This window comes from Dipteris shenzhenensis, unplaced genomic scaffold, assembly GCF_047967505.1.
Source record: "Dipteris shenzhenensis isolate YYH24624 ecotype China unplaced genomic scaffold, Dip_SZ_1.0 scaf0087, whole genome shotgun sequence".
Classification (NCBI taxonomy): Eukaryota; Viridiplantae; Streptophyta; class Polypodiopsida; order Gleicheniales; family Dipteridaceae; genus Dipteris; species Dipteris shenzhenensis.
The window spans coordinates 67,501-83,718 of record NW_028239394.1 but is presented as its reverse complement, the minus strand read 5'-3'; positions in this window follow the sequence as shown (position 1 = coordinate 83,718).

Below are 16,218 nucleotides of genomic sequence, written 5' to 3'. Positions count from 1 at the left end.
AGTTCCGTCACTTTTCTTCAAAGGTCGATGGCGATCTCAGTCGGCTACCCCGCTCGGGTCCCAACTCCACTGACCACCAGACTTTCGGGGAAGGGATATTCGGGAAGGTCCCCAGGCCTCCACGAGTTCTGGGACCAAAAGGTTCCCTACACTTCCCTCACGGCCCTCTGCATCAATGACGACCTTCTTCAAGCGAGTATGGCGACGCTCCTCGTGACCACCACAGACCTCCGTTCGAGCTGCCGTTTCGCCAGGGAGATACTCAAGGGAGTACCTCGACCTCCTCCAAAGCTTAAGGCAGATGGTTCAGCACCCGTTCTGCACGGTTCTCTGGTTCACCAAACGAGTCCTTCTGAGTGAGGTTTAGCGTCCTTCACGCCGATCTCCACAGCACTGCGTTTCGACACGCCCTTTCGTGGGCTCCTTCTACAAGCCCAGGGTGGAGCTTGGCTCGAAGGACAGCCTCTACTTTTACCTGCAACTCACGAACTCATCGAAGGGGAGGGGGGAACGAACAATGCAACCACCAAAGCCTTTATTTCCATAACACCAAAATCGTATATTATGGTCTTCAAAAGGAAGGAGGCCCTGGGGTCAAAACGCCACAGGGCAGATTACATTGATCAGAAGAAGCTAAAAGCTCACACTCTCTCTCAGGAATTACAAGAGCTCTCAGCTCTGCAGAGTTTCCCCCAGCTCTGGCCTGCTCGCCATCCTGGTCTGAGCTCCCTGAGTTCTCTCTCAGTCTGCTGCTTTCTCTGCATGGATTCTGCTCTGCCTCTGCTTCTGAATCCTCCCTGAGTATCCTGCTCTCCCGCCTCTGCTGAATCCCGCGTGTGTGTGTGAGTTGTTTTGTATTTTGGAGGGAGTCTGTCCTCCTTGGCTCCAACGTCCAGCTGCCATTAAGGCTTTTCTCCTCCATGGTACCTCCTCTCCAACAGTCACCTAGAAGGGCCAATCAATTCAAATGCCCGTTTGAATTGATCCTTCTAGCCATAGTTGGGGAGTCCAACCTTACCATGGGCTGCTCCCCTAGGTTAGGTGGAAGGATGTCAATGGGTGGCTCTCCCTTTGACCCATAAGAGGGCAAGGACCTCTTCCTTGATGCCGATGTCGAGTCCGGAGGGAATGATAAAGGAGGGATGGACTGAGGTTCAGTCCCTTGTCAACGGGCCACCCGTTACAGGGGGCGCATGGGGTTAGGGGGGGTACGCGACATGCGCGCAAGGGGTGGGGGCATGGGGTGTTGGGGGGGTGGCGGTGGGGGGGGGTACGCGACATGCGCGCAAGGGGTGGGGGGTACGCGACATGCGCGCAAGGGGGGTTTGGGGGGGGGGGGTTGGGGGTGGGGGGGTACACGACATGCGCGCAAGGGGGGTGGGCATGGTGGGTTGGGGGGGGGGGGGGGGATGGAGGGTGGGGGTGGGGGGGTACGCGACATGCGCGCAAGGGGGGGGAGAGGGGGCGCACGGGTTTGGGGGGGTACGCGACATGCGCGCAAGGGGGGGGGGCATGGGGTGTTGGGGGGGGGGGCATGGGGGTGGGGGGGGGGGTACGCGACATGCGCGCAAGGGGGGGGGGGGCATGGTGGGTTGGGGGGGGGGGGGGGGGGTGTAACGGGTGGCCCGTTGACAAGGGACTGAGCCTCAGTCCATCCCTCCTTCATCATAGACTCGACATCGGCAGCAAGGAAGAGGTCCTTGCCCTCTTATGGGTCAAAGGGAGAGCCACCCATTGACATCCTTCCACCTAACCTAGGGGAGCAGCCCCTGGTAAGGTTGGACTCCCCAACTATGGCTAGAGGGATCAATTCAAACGGGCATTTGAATTGATTGGCCCTTCTAGGTGACTGTTGGAGAGGAGGTACCATGGAGGAGAAAAGCCTTAAATGATGGCGGCTGAACGTTGGAGTCAAGGGAGAGAACTCCCTCCAAAATACAAAACAACTCACACACACGCAGGATGGAAGACCCAACGAAGGGAGAGCTAACAGCGAGCAGGCTGGAGAACTCAAAGCAGAGCAGCAAAGCAGAGAGAGTAGAGTAGAACTCAGAGAGCTCAGACCAGAATGGTGAGCAGGCCAGAGCTGGGGGAAAACTCTGCAGAGCTGAGAGCTCTTGTAATTCCTGAGAGAGAGTGTGAGCTTTTAGCTTCTTCTGATCAATGTAATCTGCCCTGTGGCGTTTTGACCACAGGGCCTCCTTCCTTTTGGAATACCATAATACGAGAGTGTTTTGGGTGTTATGGAAAGTGAAGGCCTCGTGATGCATTGATTCGTTTCCCCCTCCCCTTCGATGAGTTTGTGGGCTGCAGGTGACGAACGAGGTTATCCTTTGAGCCAGGGCTTCCCCTGGGCTTGTAGAAGGAGCCTACGAAAGGGCAGCTCGAACCAAGGTCGGAGGAAGACACGAGGAGCGTCGCTATATTCGCTTGGAGAAGGTCGTCGTTGATGCAGAGAGAGCAGCGTGGCTCACGTAGGGGATCATCTGGGCCCAGAACTCGTGGAGGCCTGGGGACCTTCCCGAATATCCCCCTGACGAAGTGGCAGGTCGTTCGAGCCTCGGACCGTAAGGAACGGGTCGACTGAGCCCTCCTCTCCCACCGACGGAAGCGGACGGAACTGCAGTTCCGTCGCGCTTCGGACGGGGAGGCTCACCCTGGAGGTTCTAAGGCACCTTCTCAGAAGGCCTTTGGTACAACGGAGCGCTACCTTGACACGATCATCGAGCCGGAGTGGTGATACCAACAAGGCCACAAAGTGTGCACGCGAACTCGCCGGAGTTCTGGAGGTCTTGACGGACGTTTGCGACGGAACCCGACGGAGGGTGACGGACAAGCCGAGAAAGGATATCCCGCTCGTTTGCAAGCTCCATAGCCGGTACCCTCGCGGCCGTAGGAGCTCCAGGACCCAGAGAAGAGGTGCGACGAGCCTAGTCGCCGACTCGACGTGTGCATGGTGGAGACGACGGACGTGCCATAGCCCAGAAGCGAGAGCTTCTATATAAGGATGTGGTACACCTTATATGTCAGGAAAGGCACGGCCCGGGCGGCTAGCCGGGTCGTGAAGGGTTTTTGCTTATAGCCTGGAGGTGCATGGTTCGAATCCGGCGGTGGGGGAGACAGACCGCTTCGCGAGCCGACGAGGGGGCCAACCCCCTTTTGCCACTCGAACGAAGACAGGATATAAGTAACGAGGTGCGACCGGTTACACCAACGGAGTGGTGGGCGTCGTGGCTAGCGCAGCGGTTCCTCGACGTGGAGGTCGCGGGTTCGAATCCATCTGCCGACTGTGGAGCGAAGGAGTCCTTTTGGGGGCGCGCTCGTGGAGGAGCAAAAAACGAGCTATAAGCTAGTGGGGGTCTTTGGTAATCAATACCGACGACTCGCCCTCTTGGTTAGCTCAACCTAAAGCTCTGCGTATACTTACCTCCAGGTCCTGCGTTCGAGTCCCGGCGGCTGACCATTCTTTTTGGCGGTTCGGCCAACTTTGGCAGCAGGGCCAACTTCTGTGGTGGTCCTGCTAAACTTAGCTGGGGCTAAGTTTGGTTAGTTGTAACTAGCCAGAAGAGAGCTTTTGAAGAACAGGTTTCACAGGTGTCTTCCCCCTCTTGTTTGGAATTTCTGGAGCAAGGGTGGGGCACTCGTGGTGCTTCACGGAGTTTCAGCAAGTGGTCTTAGAGAAGAGGGGATTTCAAGACCGTAGCCTCCGGAAAGCAGACCATGCTCTTCTTTTGAGCATCCAGGGGACTCAAGCACCTTTGTGAAGCTGAAGGACATCTAGTCCAGCAGGGGTTCCAGCCAGTGAGTCGGTGGCCACTCCGAGAGAGATCAAGTGGTACTTCAGGGATCCCGGTAGGGGACCAAACCGGGGAGCAAAGGAGAAGAGAAAAAAAAAAAGTGAAAAGTTTGGAGAGTACTTTGCCCCCGCGTGACAGTGGTATCAGAGCTGAAGGACTGAGCGGAGTCAGTTCCACCTGAAGGTATCAGCTTGATAGGAGCGGACAGATTTTTCTCACAGACAGCTCAGCTCTTCTGGAGGTTATTTTCATGGATGATTCCAATGAAGTAGCAGGTGCTGAGCCCAGCAAAACCAGGAGCAGAACTAAAGGCAAGTTCCGTGAACACGAAGCGAGGCTGGAGGCCGTAGAGCATGCTTTAGCGGAGCTGCAGACCAGCCAGGGGCTGCTACAGCAGCAGCTCTCGGAAGCCAAGATAGAGCTTGCCCATGTGATGAGCAAGCTGATCAAGGATGAAGGAGCTGCACCACTTGGGAAGCATCGGATCAAGCTCAAGGAGCCCGAACCGTACACGGGCGCAAGGGAAGTCAAGGTATTGGAGAATTTCCTGTATGATATGCAACAGTACCTTTCCCTTGCCAAGATCACCGAGCCCCAAGAGCAAGTGCTCCATGCCTCAACGTATCTAGTGGATGATGCCAAGCTTTGGTGGAGGAACTACAAAGAGGATGAGAGGATCCACCGCAACACCTACACGGTTTCTACATGGGAGGAGCTCTCACAACGGCTGAGACTACAGTTTCTACCCTCCGACATCGAATGGAAGGCTCGGGATGCCTTGAACAGTCTCAAGCACACCGGAACATTGAGAGACTTCATCAAAGCTCACTCCTCTCTCATGTTGCAGATCAAGGAGATGAGTGAAGCCGACCGGTTGTATTACTTCATCAAAAGGCTGAAGCCTTGGGCGCATGATGAGCTCATGAGGGAGCACGTGAAGACAGTGGCGGAGGCCTACGAGGTAGCGGACCGCCTCACCGATTGGCAAGAGAAGCAACACGGTGGAGAGAGGCAAGGCCAAACCAAGCCAAGTGAACAAGGGGTTGCCCCTTCCGAGAAGAGGAAGTTCAAGAAGTTTGGCCCCAAGAAGAAGTACCGACCTATGGGAGAGAGCCCAGCGGAGCAGGTCAAACCGGAGGTTGCTGCAGCTCAGAAAGGGAAAAGTACAGCGGGTACTGTTCAGCCCAAGAGCAGCGTGGGGTCAGCCAAAGCTTCGACAAGCCATTCAGCTCCGAAAGGGAGTGGCTGTTACATCTGTACGGGAGCCCATTTTGCCAGGGACTGCCCTATGAGACAGTCACTTCAGACCATCCAAGAGGTTGAGGATGGACAGCCCACTCAAACTATGACACCCCTTCAGCTTCTAGGAGCTATGAGTGAAGAGAAGGCAGCATCCGGTCTGCTGTTCATTACTGTGGCAGTAAATGGACACTCTGTGAGAGCTATGGTGGACAGTGGAGCTAGCCACAACTTCATCACCCCCAAGAAGGCTAAGGAGATCGGGCTGAGGGCTGAGTTCTGTAAAGGCAAGGTCATGAAGACTGTGAACACTCCAGGGCAAGCGGTGGTCAAGGTGGCTAGAGGAGTGAGCATCCAAGTAGGGAGCTGCTCTCACAGGTCTGAGTTTTCCATAGTGGAGATGGACGACTTCGATATGGTGCTCGGGCAAACATGGTTGAGGGCCAACAGGGTCCTCATCAACAGCCATGATGAGCAGCTGATTTCTGCAAGGATGAGGGTTGGGAGGTGGTCAAAGCCTCAAAGCAAGCGGGAGGTACCTTGCCCCAACTCCTCTCAGCCATGCCATTGCAGGAAGCAGTCAGGACAGGCAGTGCAGCCTACCTAGTGGCCTTGGAAGAGCATGAAGAGACCTCAGTTCCATCTGTGGAACACGTGCCAACAGAGGTACAAGGGCTACTGGCGAAGGACGCGGAGGTCCTACCCAAAGAGCATCCAAAGGAGCCTCGTCCTCAGCGGGAGGATGACCAGAAAGTGCAGGTATGCTCAGAAAAAGACCCTCCAACCGAGGCATCTGACAGGTTGGAACAGCAAGAAAATACGGGTAAGGATGCCTATAAAAAGGCTTGCCTCCGTGGTGGGCAAGTTGAAGCTGATGAAGGTGACAGTGAGCTGCGAGCTCCTGCTGCATCAGCACTATCTTCTGCAGGGGGAGCAGCTCCAGCAGGAAGAGCCATCCTCGGGCGGTTCGCGGACATCGCCTATGGAAAGACTTGCCTCCGTGGTGGGCAAGCTGAAGCTGATGGAAAGGGCAGTGAGCTGCGAGCTCCTGCTGCATCAGTACTACCTTCTGCAGGGGGAGCAGCTCCAGCAGGAGGAGCCATCCACAAGGAGTGGAAGAAAAGGCTGAGATCTGCCCGGGAGCAGCTGGGTACAGATCGGAAAGAAGATCCAGATCAGGAGCAGCGGGATAGAGGTCCGGCCCTAGTGATGGACCAAGGAGATGGTGAAGTCCTCGAGAGCATCATGGCACACCGAGATAGACCGAACCAGTTCGGGGCTAACCGGTTGTACCTATGTCACTGGAGGGAGCAGCCTTCAAGTGGAGACTCGTGGAGGACGGAACCTTCCCTAAGGCGGTTCGTGGACATCGTGCGCGGCTACAATGAGTCACACCCCTTTCCAAAGAAGCGAGGGAGCCAGAGTAAGAGGGGGGGAATGTAACGGGTGGCCCGTTGACAAGGGACTGAGCCTCAGTCCATCCCTCCTTCATCATGCCCTCCGGACTCGACATCGGCAGCAAGGAAGAGGTCCTTGCCCTCTTATGGGTCAAAGGGAGAGCCACCCATTGACATCCTTCCACCTAACCTAGGGGAGCAGCCCCTGGTAAGGTTGGACTCCCCAACTATGGCTAGAGGGATCAATTCAAACGGGCATTTGAATTGATTGGCCCTTCTAGGTGACTGTTGGAGAGGAGGTACCATGGAGGAGAAAAGCCTTAAATGATGGCGGCTGAACGTTGGAGTCAAGGGAGAGAACTCCCTCCAAAATACAAAACAACTCACACACACGCAGGATGGAAGACCCAACGAAGGGAGAGCTAACAGCGAGCAGGCTGGAGAACTCAAAGCAGAGCAGCAAAGCAGAGAGAGTAGAGTAGAACTCAGAGAGCTCAGACCAGAATGGTGAGCAGGCCAGAGCTGGGGAAAACTCTGCAGAGCTGAGAGCTCTTGTAATTCCTGAGAGAGAGTGTGAGCTTTTAGCTTCTTCTGATCAATGTAATCTGCCCTGTGGCGTTTTGACCACAGGGCCTCCTTCCTTTTGGAATACCATAATACGAGAGTGTTTTGGGTGTTATGGAAAGTGAAGGCCTCGTGATGCATTGATTCGTTTCCCCCTCCCCTTCGATGAGTTTGTGGGCTGCAGGTGACGAACGAGGTTATCCTTTGAGCCAGGGCTTCCCCTGGGCTTGTAGAAGGAGCCTACGAAAGGGCAGCTCGAACCAAGGTCGGAGGAAGACACGAGGAGCGTCGCTATATTCGCTTGGAGAAGGTCGTCGTTGATGCAGAGAGCAGCGTGGCTCACGTAGGGGATCATCTGGGCCCAGAACTCGTGGAGGCCTGGGGACCTTCCCGAATATCCCCCTGACGAAGTGGCAGGTCGTTCGAGCCTCGGACCGTAAGGAACGGGTCGACTGAGCCCTCCTCTCCCACCGACGGAAGCGGACGGAACTGCAGTTCCGTCGCGCTTCGGACGGGGAGGCTCACCCTGGAGGTTCTAAGGCACCTTCTCAGAAGGCCTTTGGTACAACGGAGCGCTACCTTGACACGATCATCGAGCCGGAGTGGTGATACCAACAAGGCCACAAAGTGTGCACGCGAACTCGCCGGAGTTCTGGAGGTCTTGACGGACGTTTGCGACGGAACCCGACGGAGGGTGACGGACAAGCCGAGAAAGGATATCCCGCTCGTTTGCAAGCTCCATAGCCGGTACCCTCGCGGCCGTAGGAGCTCCAGGACCCAGAGAAGAGGTGCGACGAGCCTAGTCGCCGACTCGACGTGTGCATGGTGGAGACGACGGACGTGCCATAGCCCAGAAGCGAGAGCTTCTATATAAGGATGTGGTACACCTTATATGTCAGGAAAGGCCACGGCCCGGGCGGCTAGCCGGGTCGTGAAGGGTTTTTGCTTATAGCCTGGAGGTGCATGGTTCGAATCCGGCGGTGGGGGAGACAGACCGCTTCGCGAGCCGACGAGGGGGCCAACCCCCTTTTGCCACTCGAACGAAGACAGGATATAAGTAACGAGGTGCGACCGGTTACACCAACGGAGTGGTGGGCGTCGTGGCTAGCGCAGCGGTTCCTCGACGTGGAGGTCGCGGGTTCGAATCCATCTGCCGACTGTGGAGCGAAGGAGTCCTTTTGGGGGCGCGCTCGTGGAGGAGCAAAAAACGAGCTATAAGCTAGTGGGGGTCTTTGGTAATCAATACCGACGACTCGCCCTCTTGGTTAGCTCAACCTAAAGCTCTGCGTATACTTACCTCCAGGTCCTGCGTTCGAGTCCCGGCGGCTGACCATTCTTTTTGGCGGTTCGGCCAACTTTGGCGGCAGGGCCAACTTCTGTGGTGGTCCTGCTAAACTTAGCTGGGGCTAAGTTTGGTTAGTTGTAACTAGCCAGAAGAGAGCTTTTGAAGAACAGGTTTCACAGGTGTCTTCCCCCTCTTGTTTGGAATTTCTGGAGCAAGGGTGGGGCACTCGTGGTGCTTCACGGAGTTTCAGCAAGTGGTCTTAGAGAAGAGGGGATTTCAAGACCGTAGCCTCCGGAAAGCAGACCATGCTCTTCTTTTGAGCATCCAGGGGACTCAAGCACCTTTGTGAAGCTGAAGGACATCTAGTCCAGCAGGGGTTCCAGCCAGTGAGTCGGTGGCCACTCCGAGAGAGATCAAGTGGTACTTCAGGGATCCCGGTAGGGGACCAAACCGGGGAGCAAAGGAGAAGAGAAAAAAAAAAAGTGAAAAGTTTGGAGAGTACTTTGCCCCCGCGTGACAGGGGGCATGGGGAGTGGGAGGGGGGGGGGGTGTAACGGGTGGCCCGTTGACAAGGGACTGAACCTCAGTCCATCCCTCCTTTATCATTCCCTCCGGACTACATCGGCAGCAAGGAGGAGGTCCTTGCCCTCTTATGGGTCAAAGGGAGAGCCACCCATTGACATCCTTCCACCTAACCTAGGGGAGCAGCCCATGGTAAGGTTGGACTCCCCAACTATGGCTAGAAGGATCAATTCAAACGGGCATTTGAATTGATTGGCCCTTCTAGGTGACTGTTGGAGAGGAGGTACCATGGAGGAGAAAAGCCTTAATGGCAGCTGGACGTTGGAGCCAAGGAGGACAGACTCCCTCCAAAATACAAAACAACTCACACACACACACGCGGGATTCAGCAGGGGGCTGGAGAGCAGAATACTCAGGGAGGATTCAGAAGGCAGAGCAGAATCCATGCAGAGAAAGCAGCAGACTGAGAGAGAACTCAGAGAGCTCAGACCAGGATGGTGAGCAGGCCAGGACTGGGAGAGATTCTGCAGAGCTGAGAGCTCTTGTAATTCCTGAGAGAGAGTGTGAGCTTTTAGCTTCTTCTGATCAATGTAATCTGCCCTGTGGCGTTTTGACCACAGGGCCTCCTTCCTTTTGAAGACCATAATATACGAGTTTTTGGTGTTATGGAAGAGGAGGTTTTTGTGTGAGATGCATTGCTCGTTCCCCCCCCCCCCTTCGACGAGTTGTGATCTGCAGGTGGCGAGCAAGGCTGCCCTTCAAACCAAGGCTTCCCCTCGGCTTGGGGAAGAGTCCCTCGAAAGGGCGTGGCGAACAGAAGGCTGTGCAGGTCGTGGTGAAGGTCGCCATGCTCGTATGAAGGAGGGCGTCATCGATGCAGAAGGCCGTGTGTGAAGCGTAGGGAGCCATCTGGTCCCAGAACTCGTGGAGGCTCAGAGACACCTCCAAGTACCTCCCCTACCAAACGGCAGGAAGTGCAGCATCCGGATCTCAGAGAACGCAAGCTCTGAGATCCCGCCATCCATTGACGGAAACGGACGGAACTGCAGTTCCGTCACGTCCCCGGCGTGGAGACCTAACTCAGAAGCACTAAGGCTCCATTCAAGGAGCCCCTTGGTACACAGAAGCACCTCCGCGACACGATCACGTGGCCGAGCCCACGTTAAAAGCGGATCCCCCGTTTGTGTGCGCCAGCTGAACGGAGTTTGGAAGCCTTGACGGAAGTTTGTGACGGAACCCGACGGAGGTGACGAAACAGTCGAGAAGAGGTACCCCGGTCGATTGCGGGCTTCATAACCGGTACCCTCGCAGCTGTGGAAGCCCCAGAGGTAGGAGAAGACGAGCGACAACCCCAGTCGACGGTTCGACGTGTGCATGGTGAAGACGACGGGGTCACCATAGCCCAGAAGCGAAGAGCTTCTATATAAGAATGTGGTACACCTTATATTTCAGGAAAGGCCACGGCCCGGGCGGCTAGCCGGGTCGTGAAGGGTTTGAGCTTATAGCCAGGCGGTCGGGCGTTCGAGTCCGGCGGTGGGGAGGCAGGTCGCGAGCCGACGAGGGGGTCAACTCCCCTTTTGCCGTTTGACCGAGGAAAGGATATAAGTAAGAAGGGGCAGCCGGTTACATCAATCGCACGGTGGGCGCCGTGGTTGGCACGTAGTTTCCTCGAGGTGAAGGTTGCGGGTTCGAATCCGCAGGACGACAGTGGTCGAAGGAAGCCTTTTGGCCGCGTAGTGAAGCAGGGACGATATATAACCAAGTCGGAGACTACTATAGGTAATACCTACGAGCAGTCCCCTTGGTTAGCCCAACTTAAAGCTCTGCGCTTGGTTCCTCCAGGTCCTGTGTTCGATCCCCGGCGGCTGGCCATACTTTGTTTGGCGGTTCGGCCAACTTTGGCGGTTGGGCTAACCTTTTTGGCAGTTCGGATAAACTTAGCTGGGGCTAAGTTTAGCTAGTCCCAACTAGCCAGAAAAGAGGTTTTTGAGATCTGATTTCACAGGTGTCTTCCCACTCTCGTGCTGAGTTTCTGGAGCGAAGCTCGGGTGATAGCTTTGCTGCACGGCAGTTCGGCCACAGATTTGGGAAAGGGAGTACCTTCAGGACGGAAGCTCTCGGGGAGAGATCCAGACTCTTATTTTGAGCATCTGAAGGGCTCCAGCATCTTTGTGAAGGTGAAGGACATCTAGTCCAGCAGGGGTTCCAGCCAGTGAGTCGGTGGCCACTCCGAGAGGTCAAGTGTGGTACTTCAGGGATCTCGGTAGGGGACCAAACCGGGGAGCAAAGGAGAAGAGAAAAAGAGAAAAGTTTGGAGAGTACTTTGCCCCCGCGTGACAGTGGTATCAGAGCTGAAGGACTGAGCGGAGTCAGTTCCACCTGAAGGTATCAGCTTGATAGGAGCGGACAGATTTTTCTCACAGACAGTTCAGCTCTTCTGGAGGTTATTTTCATGGATGATTCCAATGAAGTAGATGGTGCTGAGCCCAGCAAAACCAGGAGCAGAACTAAGGTCAAGTTCCGTGAACACGAAGCAAGGTTTGAGGCTCGGGGGGGTCACTATGTATAAAGCCTCTATATCACGTGCGTTCAAGGCCTATATTTAAAGTCCCTTATCTGTAAAAAATTTCATGAATAAAATGTACCCCTTTTCTATACAAATCTGTAATTTTTTTCCAAAACTATTTTAAATAGTCCCTTATGTATATTTATTTCTGTAAATTTTAGAAATAAAAAAATTCCTTCTGTTGAACTCACGTGATAGGGTTACATATGATGAGTGACCCCCCCGAGGTTTGAGGCCATAGAGCATGCTCTAACAGAGCTGCAGACCAGCCAGGGGCTGTTACAGCAGCAGCTCTCGGAAGCCAAGATAGAGCTTGCCCATGTGATGAGCAAGCTGATCAAGGATGATGGAGCTGGACCACATGGAAAGCATCGGATCAAACTCAAGGAGCCCGAACCCTACACGGGCGCACGGGAAGTCAAGGTATTGGAAAATTATATATATGATATGCAGCAATACCTTTTCCTTGCCAAGATCACCGAATCCCAAGAGCAAGTGCTCCATGCCTCAACCTATTTGGTGGATGATGCCAAGCTTTGGTGGAGGAACTACAAAGAAGATGAGAGGACCCACCGCAACACCTACACGGTTTCTACATGGGAGGAGCTCTCACAACGGCTGAGACTACAGTTTCTACCCTCCGACATCGAATGGAAGGCACGGGATGCCTTGAACAGTCTCAAGCACACCGGAAACCTTGAGAGACTTCATCAAAGCTCACTCCTCCTCATGTTTACAACTCAAGGAGATGAGTGAAGCCGATCGCTTGTACTACTTCATCAAAAGGCTGAAGCCTTGGGCCACGATGAGCTCATGAGGGAGCATGTGAAGACAGTGGCGGAAGCATACGAGGTAGCGGACCGCCTCACCGATTGGCAAGAGAAGCACACGGTGGAGAGAGACAAGGCCAAGCCAAGCCAAGTGAACAAGGGGTTGCCCCTTCCGAGAAGAGGAAGTTCAAGAAGTTTGGCCCCAAGAAGAAGTACCGACCTATGGGAGAGAGCCCAGCGGAGCAGGTCAAAACGGAGGTTGCTGCAGCTCAGAAAGGGAAAAGTACAGCCGGAAAGTTCAGCCCAAGAGCAGTGTGGGGTCAGCCAAAGCTTCGACAAGCCATTCAGCTCCGAAAGGGAGTGGCTGTTACATCTGTACGGGAGCCCATTTTGCCAGGGACTGCCCTATGAGACAGTCACTTCAGACCATCCAAGAGGTTGAGGATGGGCAGCCCACTCAAACTATGACACCCCTTCAGCTTCTAGGAGCTATGAATGAAGACAAGGTAGCATCCGGTCTATTGTTCATTACTGTGGCAGTAAATGGACACTCTGTGAGAGCTATGGTGGACAGTGGAGCCAGCCACAACTTCATCACTCCCAAGAAAGCCAAGGAGATCGGGCTGAGAGCTGAGCTTTGTAAAGGCAAGGTCATGAAGACTGTGAACACTCCAGGGCAAGCGGTGGTCAAGGTGGCTAGAGGAGTGAGCATCCAAGTAGGGAGCTGCTCTCACAGGTCTGAGTTTTCCAATAGTGGAGATGGACGACTTCGACATGGTGCTCGGCCAAACATGGTTGAGGGCCAACAGGGTCCTCATCCACAGCCATGATGAGCAGCTGATCTTCTGCAAGGATGAGGGTTGGGAGGTGGTAAAAGCCTCAAGGCAAGCGGGAGGTACCTTGCCCCAACTCCTCTCAGCCATGCCATTGCAGGAAGCAGGAGGAAAGGCAGTACAGTCTGCCTAGTGGCCTTGGAAGAGCATGAGCAGGTCTCAGTTCCATCTGTGGAACACGTGCCAAAGAGAGAACCAGGGTTGCTGGAGAAGGGCACGGAGGTCCTACCAAAAGAGCATCCAAAGGAGCTTCAGGATGACCAGGAAGTGCAGGTATGCTCAGGATTAGACCCTCCAACCGAGGCATCTAACAGGTTGGAACAGCAAGGAATGTGGGTATGGATGCCTATGTGAAGACTTGCCTCCATGGTGGGCAAGCTGAAGCTGATGAAGGTGACAGTGAGCTGCGAGCTCCTGCTGCATCAACACTATCTTCTGCAGGGGAGCAGCTCCAGTAGGAGAAGCCATCCACAAGGAGTGGAAGAAAAGGCTGAGATCGGCCCGGGAGCAGCTGGGTACAGATCAGGAAAAGGATCCAGATCAGGAGCAGCGGGATAGAGGTCCGGCCCTAGTGATGGATCAAGGAGATGGTGAAGACCTTGAGAGCATCATGGCACACCGAGATAGACCGAACCAGTTCGGGGCTAACCGGTTGTACCTATGTCACTGGAGGGAGCAGCCTTCAAGTGGAGACTCATGGAGGACGGAACCTACTCTAAGGCGGTTCGTGGACATCGTGCGCGGCTACAATGAGTCACACCCCTTTCCAAAGAAGCGAGGGAGCCAGAGTAAGAGGGGGGGGAATGTAACGGGTGGCCCGTTGACAAGGGACTGAACCTCAGTCCATCCCTCCTTTATCATTCCCTCCGGACTACATCGGCAGCAAGGAGGAGGTCCTTGCCCTCTTATGGGTCAAAGGGAGAGCCACCCATTGACATCCTTCCACCTAACCTAGGGGAGCAGCCCATGGTAAGGTTGGACTCCCCAACTATGGCTAGAAGGATCAATTCAAACGGGCATTTGAATTGATTGGCCCTTCTAGGTGACTGTTGGAGAGGAGGTACCATGGAGGAGAAAAGCCTTAATGGCAGCTGGACGTTGGAGCCAAGGAGGACAGACTCCCTCCAAAATACAAAACAACTCACACACACACACGCGGGATTCAGCAGGGGGCTGGAGAGCAGAATACTCAGGGAGGATTCAGAAGGCAGAGCAGAATCCATGCAGAGAAAGCAGCAGACTGAGAGAGAACTCAGAGAGCTCAGACCAGGATGGTGAGCAGGCCAGGACTGGGAGAGATTCTGCAGAGCTGAGAGCTCTTGTAATTCCTGAGAGAGAGTGTGAGCTTTTAGCTTCTTCTGATCAATGTAATCTGCCCTGTGGCGTTTTGACCACAGGGCCTCCTTCCTTTTGAAGACCATAATATACGAGTTTTTGGTGTTATGGAAGAGGAGGTTTTTGTGTGAGATGCATTGCTCGTTCCCCCCCCCCCCTTCGACGAGTTGTGATCTGCAGGTGGCGAGCAAGGCTGCCCTTCAAACCAAGGCTTCCCCTCGGCTTGGGGAAGAGTCCCTCGAAAGGGCGTGGCGAACAGAAGGCTGTGCAGGTCGTGGTGAAGGTCGCCATGCTCGTATGAAGGAGGGCGTCATCGATGCAGAAGGCCGTGTGTGAAGCGTAGGGAGCCATCTGGTCCCAGAACTCGTGGAGGCTCAGAGACACCTCCAAGTACCTCCCCTACCAAACGGCAGGAAGTGCAGCATCCGGATCTCAGAGAACGCAAGCTCTGAGATCCCGCCATCCATTGACGGAAACGGACGGAACTGCAGTTCCGTCACGTCCCCGGCGTGGAGACCTAACTCAGAAGCACTAAGGCTCCATTCAAGGAGCCCCTTGGTACACAGAAGCACCTCCGCGACACGATCACGTGGCCGAGCCCACGTTAAAAGCGGATCCCCCGTTTGTGTGCGCCAGCTGAACGGAGTTTGGAAGCCTTGACGGAAGTTTGTGACGGAACCCGACGGAGGTGACGAAACAGTCGAGAAGAGGTACCCCGGTCGATTGCGGGCTTCATAACCGGTACCCTCGCAGCTGTGGAAGCCCCAGAGGTAGGAGAAGACGAGCGACAACCCCAGTCGACGGTTCGACGTGTGCATGGTGAAGACGACGGGGTCACCATAGCCCAGAAGCGAAGAGCTTCTATATAAGAATGTGGTACACCTTATATTTCAGGAAAGGCCACGGCCCGGGCGGCTAGCCGGGTCGTGAAGGGTTTGAGCTTATAGCCAGGCGGTCGGGCGTTCGAGTCCGGCGGTGGGGAGGCAGGTCGCGAGCCGACGAGGGGGTCAACTCCCCTTTTGCCGTTTGACCGAGGAAAGGATATAAGTAAGAAGGGGCAGCCGGTTACATCAATCGCACGGTGGGCGCCGTGGTTGGCACGTAGTTTCCTCGAGGTGAAGGTTGCGGGTTCGAATCCGCAGGACGACAGTGGTCGAAGGAAGCCTTTTGGCCGCGTAGTGAAGCAGGGACGATATATAACCAAGTCGGAGACTACTATAGGTAATACCTACGAGCAGTCCCCTTGGTTAGCCCAACTTAAAGCTCTGCGCTTGGTTCCTCCAGGTCCTGTGTTCGATCCCCGGCGGCTGGCCATACTTTGTTTGGCGGTTCGGCCAACTTTGGCGGTTGGGCTAACCTTTTTGGCAGTTCGGATAAACTTAGCTGGGGCTAAGTTTAGCTAGTCCCAACTAGCCAGAAAAGAGGTTTTTGAGATCTGATTTCACAGGTGTCTTCCCACTCTCGTGCTGAGTTTCTGGAGCGAAGCTCGGGTGATAGCTTTGCTGCACGGCAGTTCGGCCACAGATTTGGGAAAGGGAGTACCTTCAGGACGGAAGCTCTCGGGGAGAGATCCAGACTCTTATTTTGAGCATCTGAAGGGCTCCAGCATCTTTGTGAAGGTGAAGGACATCTAGTCCAGCAGGGGTTCCAGCCAGTGAGTCGGTGGCCACTCCGAGAGGTCAAGTGTGGTACTTCAGGGATCCCGGTAGGGGACCAAACCGGGGAGCAAAGGAGAAGAGAAAAAGAGAAAAGTTTGGAGAGTACTTTGCCCCCGCGTGACAGGGGGGGGGGGCATGGGGGTGGTATGCGACATGCGCCCAAAGGGGGGGGGGGGGGCATGGGGGTGGGGGGGCACTGGGTGTGGGAGGGGGGGGGGGTATAGGGGGTGGGGGGGGGTACGCGACACGCCC